The sequence below is a fragment of the Trichosurus vulpecula genome, chromosome 2 (assembly GCF_011100635.1).
Source record: "Trichosurus vulpecula isolate mTriVul1 chromosome 2, mTriVul1.pri, whole genome shotgun sequence".
Taxonomy (NCBI): Eukaryota; Metazoa; Chordata; class Mammalia; order Diprotodontia; family Phalangeridae; genus Trichosurus; species Trichosurus vulpecula.
The window spans coordinates 290,603,776-290,630,661 of NC_050574.1; the positions used below are offsets into that span (position 1 = coordinate 290,603,776).

Genomic DNA, 26,886 nt, shown 5'->3' on the forward strand with positions numbered 1-26,886 from the left:
CATGAATTGACTCAGGGGTCTAAGGCTTCATTAAACATTTGCCATACCTTCCTGGTAGCCCAAGTTCAAAAGCCAGACCACAAAGAGGTAGGAGTTGCTTTCCCCCAGAACAGAGAGGCTGGAGGAGTATGCCAGCATAGCCAAAACAAAAGCAAAGAAACCATGCTGATCTGTATCAATGTTATATCTTGGCTGAATATCCCTTCTATGCTAGTTAAGTAAATCTGCATTTGTGAATTATTAAGATAGTCCATGACTGTCAAATTTCAATCTGATTCTGAACAAGAAGCCTTAGACTGGCCAGTACTGGACTTACTTTACAATGATTGGCAATAGTTATCAGTGCTGCATAGAGTGGCCTCAACTATACCCCAAAGAGATCTATAGCATCTCATTTTGTGACAGCAAAGGACTGGAAACTAAGAGGGTATCCATCAAGTGAGGGCTGAACAAATTAGGGTATATAGACAGAATGGAATACTACTGTGTTGTAAGAAATGATGAAGGGGACAGTTTCAGAGAATCCCGGGAAGGCTTATCTAAACTAATACAGAAGCAAGTGAGGAGGACCAGAAGAACAATTTATACTGCAATAACACTGCAAGGTCAAACAACTTTGGAAAACTTAGGAATTCTGATCAACACAATGAATACTCATGATTTCAGAGGATTCATCTTGAAACATGCAATCCACATCCCCAGTGGGGTATAGTGGACTCAAGAGTGCAAACTGAAACAAATTTATTTTTGGGCATGGCCACTGTAGAAATTTGTTTTGCTTACCTATGCCTATTTGATACACAGGTTTCTGTGTTTCTTTCTTTTTCAATTGGGGGGAGGGTAAATAGGACATACCAAAAACAGATTTTTATTGAGAAAAATTAAATTTCAAAAAAGAAAGTAAACTGAGGTGATTCAGCAAGGAGAATGAGATGAGAATGTTCTCTGTCTTGAAGAATTATGTCCTGCTAAAAATGAAATATACTACTCATCTCTTGAATGAGAGGTGATGAATGCAAGATGTAAAATGAGGCATACATTTGTGCAAATAACTAAAGTGGGAATTTGCTTTGCTTGACTATGTATATTTATTACAAGGATTATCTTTTTGTTTTCTTTTTTTTTTGTTGTTGTTCAATGGAGATGAGGGGGAGAGAAAATAAACAAGAAAACAAAACCTAAAGATTGGTGATGAAAAACAAAAGCAATTAAAAAATTGATTTAAAAAACAAAATAGTGGTTATTAATTTCTAAGTAAAAATACAAAGACACATATGTGCGTGTGCACATACATACAAAAATGCCCTGAGGATAAATGCTATAAAAACTAATTTGTTGATTTGTAATAGTTTTTATATTTCAGAATGACAGTGACCACTAGGCCTACTAACCTGCTATAGGCTTTGGCCATCCCTAAAGATTGGAATATTGGTTGTCTAAAAACTACATTGAAAGAATTGCTTGGGGCTTTTAAAATATGAGGTCCCTGGGAACTAGGCCATTAGGATTTTGTTGGGAATCTGATGCAAGATACTAGGGGAAGTGTGATCCTCCCAAGAAACCCCAAGGCCTTTCTAGAATTGGGATAATGGATAAATGTGCCAAAAGTACCTTGTTTGATATGCTTGGGAAAGTGAGAATAAACACATGTTTAAAAAGTGGAGAGAAAGTTTCCAGCATTGTTCTAGTGACTTGTAGATCAGTGAGAGGTAGGTGTGGAGCCACAGTAGAGCAGGCCCCAGACCCAGCCAAGGGGTAGGGCAGTGTATCAGTAATTAAGGTGGGACTTTCTTTTACAGTTTTCTCTTTTAGCACTTATTTAATCAAGTGTCCTTGAAGAGTCTGGCTTTTGTTTCTTTGATTAAATCAGGAGTCTTTGATGACCTCCTTGCCTCAAGGGAAAGCCTAGTTTACATGGCTTTGAGCCACATATTTGTGATGCCAGAAGCTTTTTAGGCCATGTGAGTTTAAGTCAGGCCACGTGAGTTTAAGTCACTTGTTTTAGGTCACATGGGTGAATTGCAAGTTGCAACGCCCTTTGACCCTGAACAGAACATATAAACTCAAGAGACTGGCGTTTTTCCTTGGGGCTCTCACTCACTGGAAGAGTGGCTTGTAACTCTGGGCAAGCCATTGTAACTGCTCCCCACCCCACCCCTGCCTTTGCTAACCCAGATGTTGGTTTGTATTTGGTCTGTTTATAATATTTGTTTGTATTTGCTCTGAAGTCCAGGGTGCTGGCTTTTCCTCCTGAACTAAGTGAATGACACTTCTATGTTTAATTAAATTAAGATTGTTAACCTCTTAAAGTTACTTTCCTCAGTAAAGCAGATCAAAGAGCCTGTGTTAGTGGCCTTCTGTGTGCTGGTTGTTGTTGGTTCTACATAGCCACAGTAGCTGCTAGCTGATTTGTTGCTACAGGCAGCACTACTTGGCTTGGCATAGTCAGATAGGTGAAAGGACATGGGCCTGTGAAGTACAAGTGCCATTTTTGATGCTTGATTTGGTACAGGGTGGTAAGTGGCAGAACCTGGAGTACTATTCCAGTCTTAACACAGCCAACCCATTCAAGGGTAGAAGGTCCTCTAGAAGACCTTTAAAACCTGGACATTAACAGCTGGGGTGTGGTAGTAGCAATATCTGCCATGGAATCTGGGCTAGTTTTTCCTTAAAAGAAACTGAAGTCATCCTTGAGACTTAATTAGCTTAGGGCACTAAGACCTGGTCCATTGACATAACTTCCAGGCATCTTAAGCACAAAAATCAGTTCAGGAAGAGGTGAGAGTTGTTCTTCCTTGACCAACAGAACAACATTGCCAAGACTGAGACAGGGAAGCTATGTCCCACTGAATTTATGTTATATATACTTTGTCTGCTATGGCTAATGAAACCTACTTTTGCTAATTTTTACATGGTTAATGTCTCATTTCATTGTAATTATGAGCCCAAGACATCAGACTACCCTAAATCAGGTCCAGCTAACTGCCATGTTATACATGGCAGTTAGCATCTTAGGAGAGTCTCTAAAAGCTAGTTAATCAACAACATACAGTAAGCATAGCTGTTTGTCTTTCATTCTCGAAGAGGACTATCACATCAGGGAAATGATGACATGACTTGCAGTTGACTTTGATTTGAGTGAGGGAGGGCTGTTTAAGGTCACCACCCTCACTTTCTCCTCCAGAGCCATCTGGGTCCAGCAGCCTGATATTCACCAGGACCAATGGGGATGGCCCAGGATGCACTGGGAGACCCTGGCCCTTTCAGGCTAAGGTCTTTTCAGGTTTTCACTTTGAGTGTGGCACTGCCCTTTCAGGGAATAGCCCTCTTTAAGAACTTAATCAAGGGATGGCCTCTTTAATCAAAACTAAAAAAAAAAAAAAATTTAAACTGGGAGGGGAAGACCCTCAGGGTTCCTGGCCAAAAGAGAACCAATTACTATTCAGTATTTACATTCACTCTGTGCAAGGAGGGCAGGAACCTACTGTCCAATCTATGAGCTCCAGAGTGAATTGGGTTTAAGGTTTGGTTTTTGAGAAAGAAATCTAGCCAGTAAACCTGAAGCTAAGGAGGAAGCCTTCAGCCATCGAAATCTACCTTCCTTTGGGCAAAGCACCCTGAGGAGAGGGAGAGGGAGAAGCGAAGGGGAAGAAGAAGGAGAAGGAGGAGAAGGAGAAGGAGAAGAAGGAGAAGGGGAAGGGGAAGGAGAAGAAGGGGAAGGGGAAGGGGAAGGAGAAGGAGAAGGAGAGAGAGAGAGGGAGAGGGAGAGGGAGAGGCTATTCACAGGTTGTGTTTGAGGGGTAGCATTAGAGATATGTGAAACACCATTGCACAGGTAATAGTAAGTGGTCCTGGTAGTAAGGAAGACCTGGTAGGCTCAAGTCTTACCTCTATCACATACTGACTGTGACTCTGGGCAAGTTACTTAATCACCTGGGTAGGAGACTCTAAGGCTCTAAGTCTCAGAGCAGATGCCCATTTCCATTGGCAGAGGGAATGTCCTTATTGGAAATTTCTGATATCAATGAAATCACAGTTCTAGTCCAAAAACAAAGCATACTACTACTGGTACCTATGGTACTAAAAATATCACTCTGATGCAGGATGATGTTTCTGTGGGAAAATGTGTTCAGATATTTAAATTCAGATGCCAGGAATAGAGCTGTTGCAACAGTAGGATCAGGAACTTCTACTTGCCTGAAAACTGTCACTTGTTGGCTGACTGCAGGTGGTCAGAGGATGAGGGAGTGCAGTTCCTGCAAGTCCTTAGATTGCCGGCAAAGTCTCTTGTTACCCCAATCTTTTTTTGTTTTGGTCCTCCCTCCTTTCTACTGTCACCACTGCCTCCTTTTGACTACAGTTTCTCTCCTACCTGAGCTCATTTCTGCAACAGACCTAGTCATCTCACAAGCCCCTTCTCCACTTTTTGAGAAATAGAGATTTACTTATTTATTTATCTTACACTTCTCTGAGGTGGAGAAAGAAAAAAAGAAGAAGAAAAACCAGTTAAGACTCAAAAAGCTTTTTTAAAATTCTTCCTTCCTTTCTTTCTGCCATTTAGACCCTATAAGAGAACTTATACAATGCTAAATCTTGTTAAATGTTTGGTTTTTTACCTAGCATTTCAAAGAAAAAAAGTATACTAAGATTATCTTGAACATTCAACCTCAGATTCCAGGACAGGTGTTCTAAAAACCTTTTTTTGGACTCAATGGCAGTCTGATGAAACCTATCTCAGAATAATGTTTTTTAAAAAGATGATTGAAGGGCATGTTCAATTTCAGCTAGAGGTTAATGAAAAGGAAGATTAAGTTAGGTACAATTTAAGTTAAATTTATAGGTTAAGTATTAAATGATGAATAGGCTTACCTATACCTTGGTAAAAGCATTTTAAAATTGTTTCTTCTAAGTGAAGTGTCTGTGAAAGACAGGAGCTTATAACCATCTCTCTGCCACTCCAGGATCTCTAAAGCAGGATAAGGCAGAGGGCTGTAGGACATTTCTCACTCCTCTTTTGGTTTCCTTAAGAGAAGATCTCCTGCCAAAAAACTATTTTATAGAGCTTGAAAAATAATAGAAAAATTCATCTGGAAAAACGAAAGGTCCAGAATATCAAGGAATTTAATGAAAAGAAATGCTAGGGAAGGTGGCCTAGCCATACCAGATCTTAAGTTGTATTATAAAGCAGCAATTGTCAAAACTACTTGGTACTGGCTAAGAAATAGACTGATGGATCAGTGGAATGTGTTAGGTACACAAGACACAGTAGTCAATGACTACAGTAATCTACTGTTTGATAAACCCACAGACTCCAGCTTCTGGGATAAGAATTCATTATTTAACAAAAACTGCTGGGAAGATTGGGAAATAGTATAACAGAAACTAGGCATAGACCAACATTTCACACTGTGTACCAAAATAAAGTCAAAATGGGTACATGACTTAGATATAAAGGCTGATCCTATAAGCACACTGGGAGAGCAAGGAATAGTTTACTTGTCACATTTATGGAGAAGGGAAGAATTTATGACCAAATAAGACACAGATGAAATGCAAAATGAATAATTTTGATTATTAAATTGAAAAGTTTTTGCACAAAGCCAAAGCAACCATGATTTCAAGAGAAGCAGAAAACTGGGAAAGAATCTTTACAATTAGTGTCTCAGATCAAGGCCTTATTTCTAAAATATATAGAGAACTGAGTCAAATTTAGAAGACCGCAAGTCATTCCCCAATTGATAAATGGTCAAAGGATATGAACAGGCAGTTTTCAGAGGAAGAAATTAAAGCTACCTATAGTAATGTGAAAAAATGGTCTAAATCACTATTGATTAGAAAGATGCAAATCAAAACAACTCTAAGGTATCACCTCACACCTGTCAGATTGGCTAACATGACAAAACAGGAAAATGATAAAAGCTGGAGAAGGTGTGGGAAAATTAAAACACTAATACATTGTTCGTGGAGTTGTGAACTGATCCAACCATTCTGGAGAACAATTTGGAACCAGCACAAAGGGCTATAAAAATGTGCATACCCTTTGACCCAGCAATACCACTTCTAGGTCTGTATCCCAAAGAGATCATACAAATGGGCATTAGCTAGGGAGTGGCTGAACCAGTTGTGGTATATGAATGTAATGGAACACCATTGTGCTACAAGAAATGATGAGCAGGCAGATTTCACAGAAACCTGTAAAGACTTATAGCAGAGCCAGGAGAACAACGTACATGGTAACAGCCAGTGTGCAATGACTTAACTTTGATAGACTTAGCTTTTCTTAGCAATGCATGTATCCAAGACAACTCCAAAGGACTCAGGATGGAAAATGCTGTCCACATCCAGAAAAAGAACTATGGAGTCTGAGTGCAGACTGAAGCATATTATTTGCTCTTTCTCTCTTTTTTTTTTTTGTTTCTTCTAACTCGTGGTTTCTCCCATTGGTTCTAATTCTTCTTTACGACATGACTAATGTGAAAATAGGTTCAATATGAATATATATGTAGAACCTATACCAAATTATGTGCCATCTTGGGGTGGGGAAGAGAAGAGATGGGGAGGAAATCTGGAATTCAAAATCTTATGGAAGTGAATGTTGAAAACCAAAAACTAAAAATAAATAATATTTAAAAAATACATTTATTTTTTTAAAAAAAGAGATCTTCCTATATACATTTAGGCAAAACTCTAAAGAAGATAAATTCTCTTTGGTGCCTTCTTCACCTCCATTTTGATTTATTCTCTTTCTTTATTTCTCTCTCTAACTGAAAAATTAGAGAAGGAAATGGCAAATCACTCCAGTATTGTTGCCAAGAAAACCCCAAATAGGGTCACAAGGAGTCAGATATGACTGAAATGACTGAACAAAAGACTGAAGAGTTGAAAATGCTTTGAGTGTAGGTCCACTGAAGAACCGTATATCTATAGTCTGAGGACCAAAAATTTAGTTAAGCTTGAAAACACTTATCATTAGGTTGGCTTCAGTGCCTTTGATTTTTTGTCTACAACTACCAAAGACCACCTTGTAATTCAAAGAGAGGCATCAATCTGCAGTGGAATATTCACACCAACAAAATACTACCACCTTGAAGTATTCAAGTATTCCATGTTTAAATACATTGAACATGATAAAAGGTTGAACTCAGGTCACTACCTTCTAATTTTTCTTATTCAATTGTCAATCATTCTAACTGCATGATGTTTTTAAGGGAGATGCTAGCTGTGTAAGTGAGGTTTGTGATATACAAAGGAAAAAATGAAAGGGAAAAGCTGCATATGAGAAGCATTTAAAGAGCAATCTAGACAACAGAAGTACATGAATTTAGAGAAAGGGAAGGCAGGTAGCGTCCATATGTAAGAATTTAAAGATTATCTCACAGTTAGAAACTGTTTTTTTCTTATTAATCTCCCTCTACTTTCTTAATAGCATCCACCATGAATACTTACACAATTTAATCTTCCTAAATTTAACTGTTATCTTAGAGAGTTTTATTTTTGTACGATGAAATCTCATTGCTTAGAAATGACACTTTAAATCCCCTTTATATTCATCCAACAATTTCAACATTAGCTGTTTATTCTGCATAGAATACTGTATTAGGTGCTTGAAGAGACATAAAACATTACATAAGACACTATTCTGGCCCTCAGAGAAGTTACACTCTTGTAGTATTTCCAACATAGAGTATAAAATACTATATAAGAGATGAGAAATAAAAGATAATGACTGACTAGGGGAAGATAATGATTGACCAGGGGATCTGGGAGGGTTCACTGAAAGAGGTGACATTTGAATCGGGCTTTAAATGACAGGGAGTGTTTCAGCAGCTAGAAAGGAATGCAGGGTATTAGAGGTATAGGCAACAGCATGAACAGAGGCACAGAAGAAGATAAAAATGGGATATTTATGAAAGAGCAGTTCAATATGGAAGGAGCATACATTACATATGAAGAAATAGATTGAAAAAAGGCTAGAAGGGTTAAATGGAATCCTAGACTTTTGAACTCAGAGAGATAAAAGGGAGCCAATAAAAGTTTTGGAGCAGATGAATGAAATGCTCAGATGTAAAAATGAAAGTGATAAATCTGGCAGAAGTGCAAAAGGTAAAAGGGGGGATGGGAGAGTAAGAATACAGATAGGAACACTGAGGTTAGAAAATTATTGTAACCATTCATGCAAACGGTAATTAGGGCTTATACTGTAGTTGTGGTAATGATAATGAAGATAGGGATGGATCCAAAAGCTATGGAAGGAGAACTGACAGCACTTGGCAACTGACAATGTAGAGAGGAGGAAAATTTAAAAATACTAAGATTTTGAACATTAGAGAATGGCCAGATGCTGGCCCACTGACAAAAATGATGAAGGCATGGTGACAAAAACAATGAGCAGGTTGTTGAGGAAAGATCAATTTGACTGTTGCATCTGAAGTGCTACTGGGAAGTTTTGGTACAGGCAGGTGTTCTATAGGTCCCTGGGCACGCAGTTCTTAAGCACGGATGGAAGTATAGACAATGATGATACACATTTTGTAGGAATCTGTGGGGAAATGAGCTAATACTGTGGAAGTAAATGAGAATACCAAGCGAGACAGTTTAGTGTCAGAGAAGAGGTCTGCTGACAGAACTTTGGGGAACACCAAAATTAAGGCTATCAGCATTCAGCAAAAGTCTGTCATTAATATAACATAACCAAACTATACAAACCAAAATACATAAACTATATTTAACTAAATTATATAAAACCAATACTTTCACTAGTCAATATTTTTTCCTGCAGATAAATTTAAATACTTAGATGACAGTAATAATTTTAATTGTAATGAAAACTAATTGCTTATATAACCTGGGAAGACTTATATGAACTGATGCTGAATGTGGAGAGCAGAACCAGGAGATCATTATACACAATTACAGACACATGGTATCTGTAAGGACTAACTTTGATAGACTTGGCTCTTCTCATCCATGCAAGGTTCAAAGACAGCTCCAATAAGACTCATGATGGGAAAAGCTATGCACATCCAGAGAAAGAATTATGCAGTCTGAATGCAGAATGAGGCAAACTATTTGCTCTCTATTCTTTTTTTTCCCTTGGTTTCAAAAAAATTAATTGCTTAATTTGGTAGCAATAGGATAGTCTTTTAAAATCCTGAAAAGAAACAAAGAAAATATTGCTCAATAATTCTTCTTTCTAGACTTGATTTAAAGGGTCTATTTACATATTATCTTTCTTCTGAGATCAAAGCACGTCACCACCAATACATCCTGGCAGACATGCAGTATTATCATTAGCCCTTTGTAGAAGTAAGAACAAATGGTTCAGTTACTTGTTCAAGGTCTCATTCTATATCACTTACTATTCTAGGACTAGACACTAGAATCACTAGAGTAATACTTGCATCTTTTTGCCATATTTCATTTATTAATATTAATAAAAATGCTACTTTCCAAAGCTTTAAAATATAGCCTTTTTTTCAGCCAATGAAGAGATATTTCATTACAGCTGCCAGGGAGAAAAGTCGTATTACATATTTGGAAGTGTTAAGTCTTAACAGGTTTATCCCAAATACATGAAAAATTGTGAGGCCTGTTAATATTTTTAGCAAAAAGACCTAAACAGCTGCAGGAAAGTTACAGTGCGTAGGCCAAAATTTTTTAATAGACATCACAACTAAGAGAACATGTTCCTCTCCTTGCACCCGTAACCTCAGAAAGATCTTTTAAAAAACAAGGTGATAGTAGCTGCATTATGAATAACTTGACAAGACTTCTGGTTTACTAGAGTTCAGATATTTTAACACATGATTTGCTTCTCATACCACATTTTGTTGTTACATTACTTTAGATCTCTCAACTTTGAAGCAAAATAACTGTTAAGCTGAGTCTTGAGTTAGACTATTAAAAATAGAGAACAAAAATTTCCCAAGGTCAATGGAAAAATAAGATCATAAAAGTCTTCTGTTTCTCTGTAGTCAGAAATAAAGGCTATATTGATTTAAAAAAAAACCCAACACAAAGATGTGAATGATCAGCCATTACACTAATGCTTATTTGAACAGAGATAGATAGCTAGCTGTGTGGGACTGAATAATAATTTCTGCCATGACGGAAGAGAAATATACATAACAGTGGCTGATCAGCATTTAGTATATGCATGCCATCAGTTTGTATGACACATAGGCTTGCACATATATGTAATTGCTGGTTATATTTCTGAAATTCTATTTGGTATTTAATTGACTTGAGATCTAAGTCCATCCTACCTTTCTAGGCTTATTATATATTATTCCCTTTCACAAACTCTATGATCTAGCCAAACTGGCCTCCTTGCCATTTCTTACACATAACTTTCAACCTCCCATCTCTGTGCTTCTGCTTGGCCTGCTTTCTCTCCTCATCTTCACCTTCGAAGCTCACATGAGGCTGCTGGTGTACTCACTCTGTATAAACTTACCACAGGATTATAGATTTAGAGCTGGAAAGTCAAGGTCATTTGAGTCCAATGCTCTCATTTTACAGATGAGCAAAACCTAAGGTACAAAGAGGTACAGGGACCTGCCCACACACAATTATTAAGTGTCAGAAGTAAAATCAGAACCCAGGTATTTTTGACTCCAAGTCAAATACCCTACTAAGCCATGCTGCCAATCACCATAGATGTTTTGCTTCTCCTGATAAAATGTAAGCTCCTGGAGGGCAGATACAGTTTATTTTTGTCTTTATATCCCCTGAACCTAGCTCTGTACCTACAACATGTGACTGGTTGATATATATTTCATTAAATGAGGAAATAATAAAAAAAATTTTTTAAAACCAGCAAAACCTAATCCTATTTTCTTTTTCTGTTTTGCTGTCCCTATTTCTTTCATTTCTTTTATTGGTCAAGAAAAGCTTTTGCTTTGTTCACAATAGGATCTTATCCCACCAGGACTCCCCTGCCTGAGCTTTAAAAACCAGTTACTGGTGTCTAAGTTGCTGTTACAGGGATCAGCCCATGTTTCTCATTAGAAGGGGCTTTGTCAAAGCTTCTCAATCACTCCTAAAGCAGAGCCAGGACCGGGAAGGAAGCACACATATACTCTACCCAATAGGATTTTTTTTGGCTAGTACCAAGTTTTAGACAGGAACTTAGAGACTGTAATGGCATAGTCCTACAATTTAATTCATGAAGACTGTTGGGGGTAATTTAATTGCATATTTTTAAACATGCTCAATAGACTATCTAAAGCTCAGAAGGTGGGAAAGGAAAAAAATGAAGAGCCTGTATTTATTTCCATACCTAAGGATGTTTGTATTTCTTATCCTATTGATTTCAAAAAAGCTTTCAATTCTTCAAATATCCCTGACTGCTAAAAAGTATAAAAAGTATGAACCCACCTAGTAATTCCATGGGGAATTTTTTTTTTGGTGATTACTAAGGTCTACCTAGGATAGTTTATCCCTAGACTTCTTTCGCAGCTCCTTTTTTGGACCCCAGAGGCTCTGAATATATACACAGGAGGTGGTACATTCCTCTGCCACAAAGGTGAGGGTGGGGTAGAAGGTGTTATCTAAAAGAGGCAATGAGGTATTAGGGGGAAAGACAGATTGGATGAAAGGGGCAAGGTATCCAAGAAATCTTACCTCTACCCCCACAGAAGAATGTACCCAAGGCACAAAAAGACTGACTACTTCCCTCATAAGCTGCAAAATTCTTAGAAGAAAAAGCCTAAGTATCTTTGGCTAGGGCTACTTCGAGAAAAAGCAATATACTTAAGTATTTTTCAACTCTCAGTTTCTCTCAGATCTTGAATCACTGTGTCACCTTACTTGAAAGATTTGTTAAAAGGCTCAAATGAGTTAAATTACGGGGAAGCATACTGCATCTATGTAGCATTATATATATTTTTGTCTATGATAAAAAATTTCTGTCTGTGATAAAAAAATTTCAGCTAAAAAATCACTAAAATCCTATTGCTTAAATCTTAGGATTCTATAATATCCTAGTCCATTTTTAAATGAAAAGATTCACCCTTCTCACTTATGCCAATATAAAATACAAGTATGGGGTGATGCAGACAGACAGTTGGTCTTTTTCTGTATCTTCTCCCCTATTCTGCAGCAAATGACATGAAATAGTCAAGCTGTTTAAGTGGGTATCACAGGAACAATCGTTTGAAGAATAAAGAAGAAAAGGATCTGCATGAAAGAGAGGGTTCTATTTTTAGCATTCTAGAGGGTTTAATAAAAGAAAGTCGTACTTATATAACAGGTGGAGTTGTTGGCAAGCCTGGCAAATGGTTGTTGGTTATTTTTTTTTAAAAGAGCTCCTTGTAGAAGACCATTGCCACTTTGAAGCTTTTAATGCTGTATATAGTGTAAAGTTTATTATTAAGTAATATCCTAACATATATCTACAGAAAGCTATCAGAATGGCTGCAATAATTGTTCCGTAGAAATCTAGGCTAGGTGATCTATTTTAAGACGCGATTATTTTCAAAGGAAAAAAATAAAAAGATTTCACAACTGGGCAAGCCATCTACTTTCCTGTGTTTTATTTCTTCATTTAAAAATTAATCATGAAAATCCCAATTTTATGAACTTGTTATAAAATGTAACTACAATAATTGAAACAATCAGAAAAATTGGTGTTAAATAAGCAATGGATTGCATACTAAGTAGAATGTCTTTTTACAGAAGTCTAAATTTCACTAATATTGTAAAGCAGATTTGCAATAAATGTGGCATTTTCTCCCTTTTCTCTTTACTCACTCATAATTCCATTCTTCTGAATGAGAATTCAATTAAAAATAAAAAAACAAAAAAGCTCAAACCTTACATACATATTAATCAGACCCATGAGGAGACCTGGGTTCTAATCCTAGCTCTTTCAGTAACTGTCAAGTCCCTTCACCTGTCTGAGCCTCAGCTTTGCATCAGTAGAGGCCACTTAGTTCAATTTCTTTATTTTGAGGTGCCCTTCAAATTGAAAAAATAACATGAGTCAAATCTCAAAATATGGAAATTCAGAATTTTTTTGCTAAAATCATGTAGGATTTAAGAATAACCACAACATATTTCAATATTCTAAGATTTCTTTTCTGAAAACAGTAGATGGAGTTAAGATACCACAGGACAATAAATCTTGAGCTGGAAGGGACCCGAGAGGCCACATAGTACAACACCTTCATTTAGGTACGAATATTAAACCCAAGACAATAATTTAATTTCAGTTATATTTTAAACATCATTTCTTATGTGAAATTAAACACAGTCCTCTCAGACTTCATGTGTATTTTATGTGTAATTAGCAAAGACAGACTTTTCAAATGTATCTGTTCAGATTATTTCTCAAGTGATAGCCACACAGAATTCTAGTCTATCTAATACATACATTTTAATATACTTTTTATTGATATGAACAGATATCACAAGAACTGGCAAAATTTGTATTAATACTCTATTTTACAGTAGTTAAACAGAGTCAGGGGGTTTGATTTCTTCCCAAGTCAGTCTTAAGACAGAATCTTAAAGTACCAGAACACCTGGCATTTGCACTCTAAATGTATTACAATCCATAAACATGCAAACTAAGAATAAATTCCATTTAATTTCTTACAAGAAGTGCTTTCTCTAAAGATCTAGAAATTATTCTTCAATTTAAAAATTTCCAATGAACAAACTTTATGTTTTAAGGGGAAACCCATGAAATTCTAATTAAAAGTGTCTAATAATTGATGTTTCTAATTTATTAGAAACCTATGTAATCCTCTTAGTATTCAGAAACTTGCTAGTACATAAAATCCACACTTTAAAAATATAATAAACAATGTAATCATTTATAGTTTCTTTTGGGAATAGTTTTACATAATTCGTGCCAAACTGTAACCGCTTTCACTAGGCTACCAAATTTCTGCATAGCAAGTAGGTCTCCAGAATGAATGACATCTACTAATTCTGAAGAAAAAAATGAGGGTTTGGCATAAGCCTGAAAACAAATAATATGGATGTATGTTCAGGGTAAGTAAAGAGAAAAGAAAAGGAAAGAAGGCAGAGGAAGAAGAGAGAAAGACAAAGACATTGGGAAAGAAAGAACATTCATTTTTGGGAAGATAGATTAATCTGACATTTTTTTCTCTTATGGTTATATATAAAATCCAGATAGACAAAAACTAGGAGTTATTGAAGTAATAACCTTTCATAGCATTTGAAGTTATAAACTCAAAATTCTTTAGGCATTTGGGTTTTTTTTTGGGGGGGGGGTGAATAGCTGATAGTTTTAGTTGGGAATGAAAAAGTCATAAAAAGCAAAAGATAATGAGTTTTGCTAAAAGAGTCTTACTAAAATTCCTCTACCCTGTACCCACTTCAACTCTCCATCTCTGAAAGCAATTTAATTCTTAATATTAAAATAAGGGCTTCACAAAAATAAACTTTTTATTTAAAATACTATGCTTATGCTTATTTTTTAATTTAGCTAGGAATGCAAACTTACCCCAGGCCGAAAGCAAATGATTTTGGAGCAAATGTTTAAGAAGCTTACAAAATAGTGTTCAGTTACATCAATAACATTCACTGCCTTTAGTTAATTATTCTTACCTGTAGTTTCCATTTTCAAAGTATCATATAAAAGGATCAACAGATAATTATCAAGATAACTGCCAAAAGAGTTTTTGGGCTGCCTAATTAAAACAAGATGCCCTTAAAATTACTGCAGTACTTAGATTAACATTCTCTTTTAAAAATGACATTTGGCTATGCTAATTAAAGCAATAATACAGCTAGGTTTTGTTCTATTATGAGAACTTTAAAAATTACCTTTCTTCCACAAGAAAATGACATAATGAATTCTGAGGCTAATAGTATTGGTTTGCTAATTTCAAAAGGAAAATATATTATTCTCCCCCGTGCTGGATTCATTCTACAGTGAAAGAAAAGGTAAAGTACTTCCTATATAGGTTTAAATATATCTAGCATGCCCTATCTCCTTTTTTTAAAAGATGAATTTGAAAAAGTCCCTTTCCAGAGAATACATTTGTTCTACTGATACAATACAAGATCCTCCCAACACAAAGATATACATAGACACAGAGATATACATAGATCCCACTTTCCCGACCCAATAAAACAAAAGAAAACCCTAAGCAAGAACTACAGTTATGCTTTTCAATAATGGAATGCAAGGGAAAAAGTAAATCTTTTTCGATACATGAATTATTTACCAAACTGAAAGGAAGAGTAATCTCTTTTCTCTAATTTTCAATCTAAAGTCTTTTTGCAAAGATACATTTGCTATCACAAAAATGTTGAGATTTTTGGCATGATGATGATTTAATAACACATATTCATGTACTTGGCAAAAAATGAGGGTATTAAGCAGATGGAATCAATTCTTCACATTTTCTGTTTTCCAATTTTTCTATAGAGAATATATTAGAGGATACATACCTTCATCATACTGGCATATACTTCATTAACGCAGAGTTACTGAAGATGTACTTGCCATAGTACCTTTATACTAATAATTTGCATTGCTCTTCTAAAGAGCTTGCCGAACAGATCCTCAGCTGATCAGTCAGGCATTTGTAGGTACCTGCTAGAGCAGTCTGTTAAGGCACTTGGTGAAGCCTCAGAGACAATAGAAAATCAACAGCTGTATGTTGTGATGTCAGTAACACTCCAGCCAGTCACTACCCAGAAAAACTGAAATGCATCAGAAGCTATATTGAGCTCTTCATTAGCAATTCAGAAGCAAGTGATGCAAAATCCTGTGAAACTGTGAATTTGAAATGGCTGTAGGGATTTTTGATCATTATCTCTATTAAAATTCCACTTAACACAGTTAGACACCCCCAGTTCTCTACCACAGAAGAAAAGTTGAGAAAATGCTATTTTTTCCTTAATTCCTCACAGAACAAGATGTATGGAATTAATGTATGGAATTAATTTTTTTTCAAAATGTAATTCTCATCTCAATTTTTAATAGTATTTGAAGTCTAAACTAAAGATGACAGTAATTGCCATAGCTTATAATAGGTTAAAATTAAAAAAAAAACCACAGTGACAGTTTAATTCCTTAGTTTTTAACTTGGTTTCACTAAAAATCAATCTTTCTGGCTCACTTGGGCAAAAACATTACTTCTTTAAACCAACAGATGGAGATAGCAATGGAGCAGACTTCTGATGACATTTTTCCTCATGTCAGAGACTTGCTGCTTGTATTAGCTCAGTGGGAGATTTAAAAAGAATGGAATCAACCATACAATAAATTAAAATAATGATGTTTAAGAACTATGAGCAGACCAATCAAACAAAAAGATGGCAAAATATAGAAAAATAACTATATAAGTAGTTATAACATTGAATTTTAAGAAAAATTCCCCTCCTGTTTCCAGAATCTGAATTCTACCCTTTTACTTTGCTATTAGTTTAAAGCCATGTTATTATTATTGTTATAAACAAGAACAACTCACATTTGCACAGTGCTTTAACCCTGTAATGCAGGCACATACTGTTATGTGGCTTTATTTCCCTTTGTGATACAGGGATCGTTCTTTCCATCTGCCTCACAGGGATGCTGTAGGGATTTAATCAGATAATGCTTATAAAGCGGTTGAGGTACTTGAAAGATATATATGATACTAGCCAAAATTACATCATCTCCAGAAGAATTCTTTTTTAACTAAAAGGTCAAGCCCTTTAGGGTTTGGATGCATTTGAAATGTGATTATAGCTTAGAAGAACTTAACTGTTCTATGTACTAGACAAATATATTTATACATGTATATATACACACATATATTTTCTGCTATTAATGAGAAAAGGTTTTAGCATTATGGCTTAAGAAACTTTTTTTTAATTCTAGTTTCAAAAACAAGTGCTGGTCTGGCCTTGCAGATAGTTGCAGAGACAATCTATACCATCCCACAAAATTCATTACTCATTCTCATATCAAGAAAGTGATAACATATTTAAAGTGAGTTGGCCTCTTGTAGTCGGGACTAATCGGCCTAATACTGAGTGATTTAAACTTTTATTATAATTTTCAATTTTCCAAATATAATTTCTTATTATGTCCTGAACTTTTTAGGACTGATTGAAAAGGGAAAAATTTATGACAATGATCTCTATTACCTCAAAGGGGATTCTTAAGCTTTGAGCTATCTACATCCCTTACTTGTCACAGCATAACTTCTAGATGTAGACTAGATAGGATAAAGGAAGCAAAAATATTTTTCTTATGTGACATTTTAAAAAAATATATGAACAAACAGGTCATTTTCATGACAAACAATAATTAAAATTTATATTATGATACAGGTAAATGGAAGTCTTAAGAAGCCACAGAGCATAGTGAATAGAGGGCCAGCAGCAGAATCAATCTCCAGCAACTGAAATACTGACTGACATATGACCATAGGCAAGTCCCAACCCCTTAGTGCCACAGGCAACTCTCTTAACACTATAAACTGAGCCACCAATCTATACCTATTTAAGGTTTTCATAGTGGAAGTTACCCACCTGGATTAACTTAGAGAATGGCAAGTTAACTTGTTTATATATTTTGGGGAAAGACGAAAGTCTCAGTTCCACTGATTTAGGAGATTTAGAACCCAAAGGCACCTAAGCCATGTAATTATATTTTCCCTGGGCTCTAGTCGAAGAGAAATAAATAAAATCATACCTCATTAATTCAGACTAATTTTGAGAAAGTAGGTGGAATTAATACAAACTTTGAATTACAGAATACTTTAAAAGGGGTTCTGTTATTCAAGAAGAGGAGTTCTACCCTATTTGAAGAGGAGTTAGTTCTAGAGAGTCTTGTGAATAGCAGAAAAATGAACATTGCAGTTTTGATAGGAAGAAAAAAGATCTTAATTAGGAACCAAACTATGAAGTCATAATAAAAAAAATCTAACTTCAGTATTCTTTTTTGATTGCTTGCAACACTAGCTGCACCAGAAGGACTAACTACCACAAATAATCAAAATAGGTCTTTTTTAGAAAGGTTAAAATCAGAAAGAGTATAGATTCTTTATAGAAGAGACAATGTTATAGACAAGTAGCTGATTTGCATCAGAAGGAATTCACCACACAAATGAATGCAAAGATCCAGAGACCCGTCCTCCATCCTTCCCTACCCCTCCATATACATAGACAATCTGTACCAGGGTGACTTTAATGAATACATCAGAGTACAAGAACTGAAAATCATTCTTTTTGTATATAAATGATTGCTTATAGAAGTGTCAGAAAATAGTTTAAGGACCTCTTAGCATGACCATGTGTGGGGAAAAAAGAAACTTTAACTCACTGTAAATACTGAATTAGTAGAAGGTAAATTAATTTTGATACTATACCCCTAGCACTAAAACATTTTTTGAGCACACCACACACACACGCATACACACACACACACACACACACGTAAGTTATATACGTGTACCACTGTACTAATGATTAGGTACATTGTAAAACAGATAAAAATAGAAACTTAAAAAGGATGAGATAAGATAAAACAGTATTTGATGCTAGAGTCAATAAAGAGTCACTGGATTTTTTAAAAGTAGGGGAGTGACATGAAATAGAAATACTTAGAAAAATCACTTAGGTAGCTGAGTACAAGACCGATTCTAAAGAGGAGAGACTTGAAGCAGAGATCAGTAAGAAAATTACTGCAATAGTTCATGCAGTAGGTGATAAAGGCCTGAAGTAAGGTGGTAGCTATTAGAGTAAAGAGAAAAGGACAGATGTGAGAGACGGAGGTAGAAAATACAACGTTTGGAAACTGCCTGAATATGTAGAGTGGAGGAGCTGAAAATGACACTAAGGATATGAAAATCTTTGTGACTAAAAGGATGAGTTTCTCTCCCCTTTACTCCCTCCAACGTCCATAATAGGGAAGTTTGGAAGATGAGTGGATTCGGGGTGAAGTATAATAACAACAGTTGTGATCCAGATAATAACCTATGCATTACCAGTTCATTCTGTTTGACTCACTCTGTCTCACCCAAAATGAAAAAGTCTACTTAGGGCTCTTACTTACTAGTCACTGCCTCTAAGAGAGTAGCCTATCCTCTGTAGAAGAGAGAAAGAGAAAGAGAAAGAGAGTGAGAGAGAGAGAGAGAGAGAGTGTGTGTGTATGTGTTTGCAATGAGTTCATCACTTCTCTGTCAGGAGGTGGGCAGCATATTTCATGCTTAATCTTCTGGTCACTGTATTGAACAAAGTTCCTAAATCTTTCAGATTTGTCTTTACAATACTGTTGTTTTTGTATAAATTCTTTTCTTGATTCTGCTTACTTTAGTCTGCATGAGTTCACAGAAGTCTGCCCAGGTTTCTTTGAAACCATCTTCTCCAACATTTCTTACAGCACAACATATTCATATACCATAACTTGTTCAATAATTCCCTAATTGATGGGTGTCTCTTCCGTTTTTCAATGTTCTGCCACAGCTAAAAGAGCTATAAATATTTTTGTATATGAAAGTCCTTTGTCTCTTAGATCTCTTTAGGGACACAAATTTTTTAATGGTTATTGCATAAGGGGTCATACTATCTAAAATTCTAGAAGTTCCAATTGTCCTTTAATTGGACTATTTTGATTTCTGTGAGCTGTAAAAATTTCCATAGCCTTCTGGCAACTCTAGAGGAGACTGAAGGAACGGATTCAAGTATATTTGAACACTAGGTTTTTGTCTCCACCTACTGCATAGCTTTTTCTATAACCCCACCAATATAACCTGTCACACATTCAAGGCACTATCTCAACATTATCATTTGGTACACTGTTGAAGAAGGACATTTTCTTCTTCATGTCACTGTTTCACTGAATCTGACTTTAAATGTGAAATGAGGAGTGCTGCCCATTTCTACTAAACCAATTAGAGTAGTGTATTTTGCTATGGATTATACGCACCCTAAAGAACGAAAAAAAGAGGTTGCAAAATGAGAGCCTGGGATTAAAGAACACTGAGATTCGTGCTCAGTACAAAAAAACCTGTGTGTGTGGGGGGGGGGGGGGAGGTGGGGGTGGTGGTTAGGGAAGGGGAGATGTAGGAACATATTGTCCTGAGAGGCCTCAGCTGTGTTGTAAAAATTAAGAAATAATATTATGACAGTGTCCTTAGTCTCACCTGAATCAAAGACCTAAGCAAGTTCCCTTGCAGTTTTCTTTGCTTTTATACCACAGTTAATTCAAAAAACACACCATCCCTCAGAAGCCCTTTTCTAAAAAATAAAAAACTGCTGAGCAAAGTTAGATCGACTATATTTAACATCATATGCAATTATATTCATAAATCTACTAAACCTCTACCATGACCAGTCATTTTATCTAATATGAATGCTAATATCTTCTAATGTTGCTTATATTTATATTATTGTAGTCATTGTATGCATTTTTCCCTTGGCTCTGTCTTCTATAAAGGTAAATATAAGTTTTTATGTCTACCTGAATTACTCATTTGTTATTTCTTATGGTATAACAATATTACATTATTTTCATATGCCAAAATATATTTAGCCATTCTCCAACTGATGGGAACACATTTTGTTGGCAGTTTCTTGCAACCACAAAAAGTGCTATAAATATTCTGGTATCTATGGGACCTGTCTTTGATCTCCTTGGTGCATGAGAACAGCGAGTTAAAGTAAATGACCAATTTAATAATTTTTTTTCGCATAATTCCAAACATTTTCCACAACAGTTGGATCAATTCACAGTTTATTTATCTGACCTCCTGAAGCTTCTCCAGTATTGACCATTTTTGTCTTTTGTCAACTATGCCAATTTTGGAAGTGTGGGTAAAACGTTAAGAGTTGTTTTAATTTGCATTTCTCTTAAATATTAGTGATGTGCAGCATTTTTTCAATGAAAGCTGTGCATTCTTAACCTTTGACTACAGTTGTGAGCTAATGAGGTTTGTAGTTTTTTATATCTGTATTTGTTCTCTATATATCTTAGACAACAGACTTTTATCAGAGAAAAATCTTAAACTCACCAAAACAGGTAGGCACTTTCATGGTGAAGCAGAATGGACAACTCAAGATGTCAGTTAAGTCAATAAGCATTTATTAAATGTCTACTTTGCGCCAGGTGCATAGGCATTGTGGATATAAACAAAAGGCAATACATGTTCTCAAGAAGCTCATAATCTACTATGGAAGACAATATATAAACAAGCTATATATCTAGGATAAAGTGGACATAAGCAGCAGAACACTAATGTAGCTTTACTGATACCCGTGAAATGTAAAAAACCTAGAGAAAGGCCTCTAGTACCTTGGCTTGATTGTCTATGGAGGGAGGAATCTATGGAAGAATATGTATAAAGAATAGGACAAGGTATAAACAGGGGGTAATTGGTGCCAAATGGAGGGACTATCTATATCAATGAGATCTCAGATACACTGAAGTACTAAAGTGTATGTGTGTTCCAACAGAACACAGTCTCTTCGTTAAGATTAAGTGGCACAGTGGGTAGAGTGCCAGGCCTGGGGTCTGGAAGACCTAAATTCAAATTCATCTTTAGACATTTATTAGCTGTGTAAGCCTAGGCAAGTCACTTAAATTTTGCCTGCCTCAGTTTCTTTATCTGTAAAATGGAGGTAACACCTATCTTTCAGGATCATTGTTAGGATCAATTGAGATATCTGTATAGCACTTTGCAAAACCTTTAAGTGCTATATAATTGCTAGCTACTATCATCATTATTTCCTCCTTCTGTATAACACTGTACAAGTATGCTTAGGCCCCATTCCCCTGGTTGGTTGGTGTCCTTTGTTCTCGGGGAGCATCAAAATGACATCACTATGTTAGAGCCAAGTTACAGTGTATCTGACTTTGGCTGATCATACCAGTACAAGCTTGGAATGCTCTACTACAGGTTAGACACAAAGAGTCCGTGTGAACATTTAGGGTGGATTCTCTAAATTTGCTATCTCCTGCTTCTTTTGAGCTATTTCAAATCTACTTCGCCCATCGAGCGCAGCAACTTCTCTGATGAGGGGCATGCCATGCTGGGCAGTCCTGTGCTGGTGTCTCCCCTGTCGCAATCAATTCCAAAGTTCTTCAGAGAAGTTCCCTATCTCTCCAACAAAAGAATGTGTAGAATTTTTTATATCTTATCAAATACAAACGATGTATTAGTATTACCTGCTTTTCCCTCCCTTTGTTAAAAGGGAAAGCTTACTGGTTGGAGAGAAGACAGGAGGAATATATCTATATATTTGAAAATAATTGATATCAAAAAAAAGGGTGCCTGCTTTTTTTTTTAAGTGGAAATGTATTATATTTCTGTTGATTTCTCCTAACTTGTTGAAGTAATTTTGTAATTTTATTTTATTTAGAAATATTCATGTTTTAAGCTTTTAGATTTAAGCTATTAGATTATAGTAACATGATTTGCCAGATGGGAATCACACTCAATAATTCTGGAATATTCCTTGTTCCCCAATGCCATTTCTGGGTTATCTCCCTACCTCCATCATTCAGTAACCACTCCTCCTTTTAACTCCCAGGTCACTCCCCTTCCTTCCTAAAATATTTCAGTATATAGTTCACAATTTTTTTCTTCTCTCTCCAACTCTTACCCCAATACCAGGAGAGTTTGACATATATAGAGTCTCCCTCAAACACTCTAACTACTCAGTTCATCAACTTACTCACTTTCCATGACCTATTTCCCCACCCTATCTTAGCCACACAAAAAGATGTCCATATCCTTGATCCTGCCTTCATTCATAAATGCACTACCTTCATGTTCAAGGATTCCAAAATCGCCTTATTCATTCATAATCTATGGGTTTTTCACCTCTTTCTGGCTTCTCATCAAACCCTATTCTTTGTCCACATGGTGACATCTAAAGCATTGACCCCTGCCTCCTCAGTCTCCTTTGTTGGATTCTCATCCAGATAACACTCAATGGCCATAGGTATCCCACAGGATTCTGTCCTGGGCCTTCTTCTCCCTCTCTACTACTTCACATGGTGATCTCATCAGCTCCTACAGATTTAATTACCATCAGTATGCTGATGATTCTCCAATCTACCTATTCTGCCTCAAACTCTCTCCTGACTTCTAATCTAGCATCTCCAACTACCTTTCCAACATCTAGAACTGGGTATCCAGTAAGACATCTTAAATTCAACATGTGTAAAACTGAACTCATTATCTTTGCCCCTAAACATCCTTCCATCTCCCTCCCAACCCTTCCACCCCAACATACACCTTCCCAAATGCTGTAAAGGACAATACCATTTTCCCACTCACTCAGGCTCAGAGCCCAGGAGTTATCCATCACTTCCTATCTCTCACTGCATATCCAATCTGTTATCAAGGCCTGTAAATTTCAGCTTTGCAACATCTCTCAAATACTCTTCCTTATCTCTTCTGACACTGTCAACAATCTCATGCAGGTCCTCATCACCTCATGCCCGGATCACGGAGACAGCCCGCTAGTGGGCCTGCCTGCCTCAAGTCTCTCTCCAGTCCAATCCATCTTCTATTTGGACACCAATTGATTTTCCTAAAGCAAAGGTCTGATGATTGCTCACCTCCTCCCCCGCCCCCTCCCACCAATAAATTCCAGTGGTTCCTTATCACTTCTAGGATCAAATACAAAATGATCTATTTGGCATTCAAAGCATTTCATAACCTATTCCTCTCCTACCTTTCTAGTTTTCTTATACTTCACTCCCCACCACATATTCTTCAATCCAGTGGCCTCTTGGCTGTTTCAAGAACAAGACACTACACCTCTTGGTGTTCTGGCCATTTCTTCTGGCTGTTCCCAGATACCTGAAATGCTCTCTCTTCAATTCTCCCTACTGACTTCCCTGGTTTTCTCCAAGTCTCAACTAAATCCCATCTTCTGCAAGAAGCCTTTCTCAACCCTTGTTAATTTTAGCGCTTTCCCTCTCAATTGTTGCCTTTTTTTTTCCCTGTACACAGATTGTATAATTTGCATGTTTTCTCCCCCAATAAATTGTAAGTTCCTTGGGGGCAGAGACTGTCTTTTGCTTCTTTTTGTATCCCCAGCACTTGGCACAGTGCCTGACACATAATCAGGTACTTAATATTTATGGACTGATTACTGAGTCTGAAAGATTGTGATTTCCACATAGAAATGTACCAGTTGCACAAATTAAGAGTTGGCAGCATAAATACATAAAACAAGTTAAACCCAGAGATAATACAGTATGGCATGGGATTTTTAGGGGTGGACTACTTCACAGAAAATGTTCAGGAGATAACTGAGTAGGAGAAATGAAGATATGAATACAGACAAAAAAAAGTTTGTTAAAAACAATACGAGGGGCATTAAGAAGGAACTTTCACATAAAAAAGATAGTTACCAGCAATATTTCTGGTGCTGGTTTTATTAATATATTCTGGAAAGATGCCAAGTGAGTAAGTAAATGAATTTCCTCAAAAATTAAAAAAAATCTCATTGTTAAGTGCTTCAGGTGAAAAAATTTCTTATTCGATGGAAAATCTGAACTACATTGACACACAGATATATAAAAAGGTTCAAAAGATATGCCTAATTAAATTTTATGTTGCTGCATTGTTTCAACAAACAGTAAGTGCTCATGAGATACACAATGTTGTATGAGAGATGCTAGGGGTGGTAAGTCAAGGAGCACTCAGAGAGCTGATGGTCAAATAGGGCAGAGAGGATAATTAGAGATAATAGCAAGACAAAAAGAGAAGATAAAAATCTGTTATTTCATAAACCGAGGGAACTCCCAGTGAGGGATTGGAGAGTTTGAAAAAGAAGGGACAGCTTCATGAAAGTATTAATATATCAGCAGAGTACAGATGGGTAGAAATTCAGCAGGGAGAAGACACAGGTAATAACATGATCTTAGCATAGTACACGTCCAGAGAAGAAGAGGGCAATCCAGTTTGGATGAAGTATGGAGGGGAAGAATAGGAAGGTAAATCGGTACCAAACTGTAGAGAGTTTTGGATGCCACTCAGAATCAAGGGGTCATAAATTTCGAGATGGAAGAGCCGTTAGACATCAATTAGCCTAATCCTCTTATTTTACTTGTGAGGAAACTGAGGCACTGAGAAATTAAATGATTTGCCCAAAGTAAGTCACAGATACAGTAAGAGCCAGAGGCAGAACATAGTTCTTACAAATCCAAAGCCAGTGTTCTTGCCATTGTACCATACTTGCCTTATGCTTATTTGGTTAATATTTCATTATATACCTATTTTGTATCTACTTTTTACGTAGAACAACCTGAACTTAAGAAATGGGGAACTACAGAATGTTTTTGAAAAGAGTAGAACTCACAGAAATAAGGAGGATTAAGGTTTGGGATAAAGATAAAATTCAGCTTTAGAAATACTGATTTTGTGGTATCACAAGATGTAGCGGAGATGCCCAATTGGCAGCCTGAAATGTGTGTCTGCGATTCTGGAGGATTGAGGTTATAGTTAAAATTTGGGATTTATCAGCATAAAAGTTGTAGTAGAAGCTGTGGGATTAGATGAGATAGTTGAGAAAGAAAAGAGAAAAAAATTTCAGAAAAACACTCATTTTTAGGTGAGAGGGAATGAGAAAAAGAGAAAGGTCAGAAAGGTTAAGAGGAGAAAGAAGAATAGTGTTAATTTAGTACAAAAAATTACTTGTAAGAAATACACAACTTAAAAAAGAAGTGGTCAACAGTAAGAAACACTGCTCAGAGGGTTGAAAGAGGATGAAGACTAAGGAAAGGCCATTCGATTTGGAGAGTAGATCATTGGTGACCTTCAGGACACCAATTTCAGTGGAGTAACAGACAGAAGACTAATTGCAATGGGTTGAGGAGTGAATGGGTAATCAAACAGAGGCAGAAAATATAGACTCCTCCCTTTCTCTCTTATGCCTTCAAAAGGAAGAAAAAAAAAATCTGGCAGTGAAATAATTCATGTTTATGTAGCATTTTCATCTGAACAACTCTATGATCTAAAAAAAATAATTTGGACTATGCTAAAAAAAAAAAAAACAGTCACTAAGCTGCAAATACCCTCTGATCCAGTAACAGCGCTACTGCACACATGGTCCAAGTAGCTGAAAGGCAGAGGGAAAGACCTCATACACAGAAAAATATTTATAGCAGCACTTTAATAGTAGCAAACATTGGAAACTAAGTGGGTGCCAATCACCTGATTGGAGAATGGCTGGAGAAACTGTGATGTTACAGGAATGCAAGGAATATTATTGTGCTTTAAGAAATGACAAATATGAAAAATTCAAAGAAGCTTGAGAAGATTTTTATGAACTGATGCAGAGTAAAGTAAGCAAAACAATCTACTTGATGACTAGAATAATTTATGGGAAAATGACAATGAAAACCTTCAGGACTCAGTGCAGCGACTCATCAACGATTTCAGAAGATTAAGGAAAAAGTATATCTTGGTAAAATATGGCCTCTGCTTCTTGGCAAAGAAGTTTAGATTAGAAGTGTAGCATGAGGTATATATTTTCATACATGATCAATGTATCAATTATTTGTCACAAGGGAGAGTTTTACTGGGGCAGAGGTTGTCAGAGTGACAGTAATGAAAGGGGAAACAAGCATAAATAACATTTTAAAAACCAATAACAAAAAATAACAGATGAGATAAACAGTGCCAATATGATCCTTGTTTTACTAATGAATAATAAGCTCAAAAAAGTTAGACAACTTGCCTTGTTTTACTGATGAATAATAAGCTCAAAAAAGTTAGACAAAGAAGGTATAAATGACAGGACAAGGTCAATGAAGTGGAAAAAACAGGTATATTATCATTACCATCTTCCATACAAAAAAAGGGGTGATATGACTTATACAGTATCAGTATCAGTTGGTAGGTCAATAAAAGTCTAATTCACAGCTCTCTTTTATTAGGTTGATGCTTCCAGTAT

General features: G+C 36.2%; 1 protein-coding gene across 7 annotated transcripts in view; it reads right to left on the bottom strand.

Annotated features, from left to right (window-relative positions):
* Window positions 1-26,886, bottom strand: part of R3HDM1 (R3H domain containing 1) — a 185,661-nt gene that overhangs the window by 110,193 nt on the left and 48,582 nt on the right. For 3 of the 7 annotated variants that reach the window (XM_036743011.1, XM_036743008.1, XM_036743013.1), the window contains exon 1: window positions 15,430-15,586. The exons of the other annotated variants lie outside the window; for them this stretch is intronic. The gene's annotated coding sequence lies outside the window, so the exon portion shown is untranslated. Of the gene's footprint in view, window positions 1-15,429; window positions 15,587-26,886 lie in introns of those variants that run through there. 7 annotated transcript variants of the gene reach the window in all.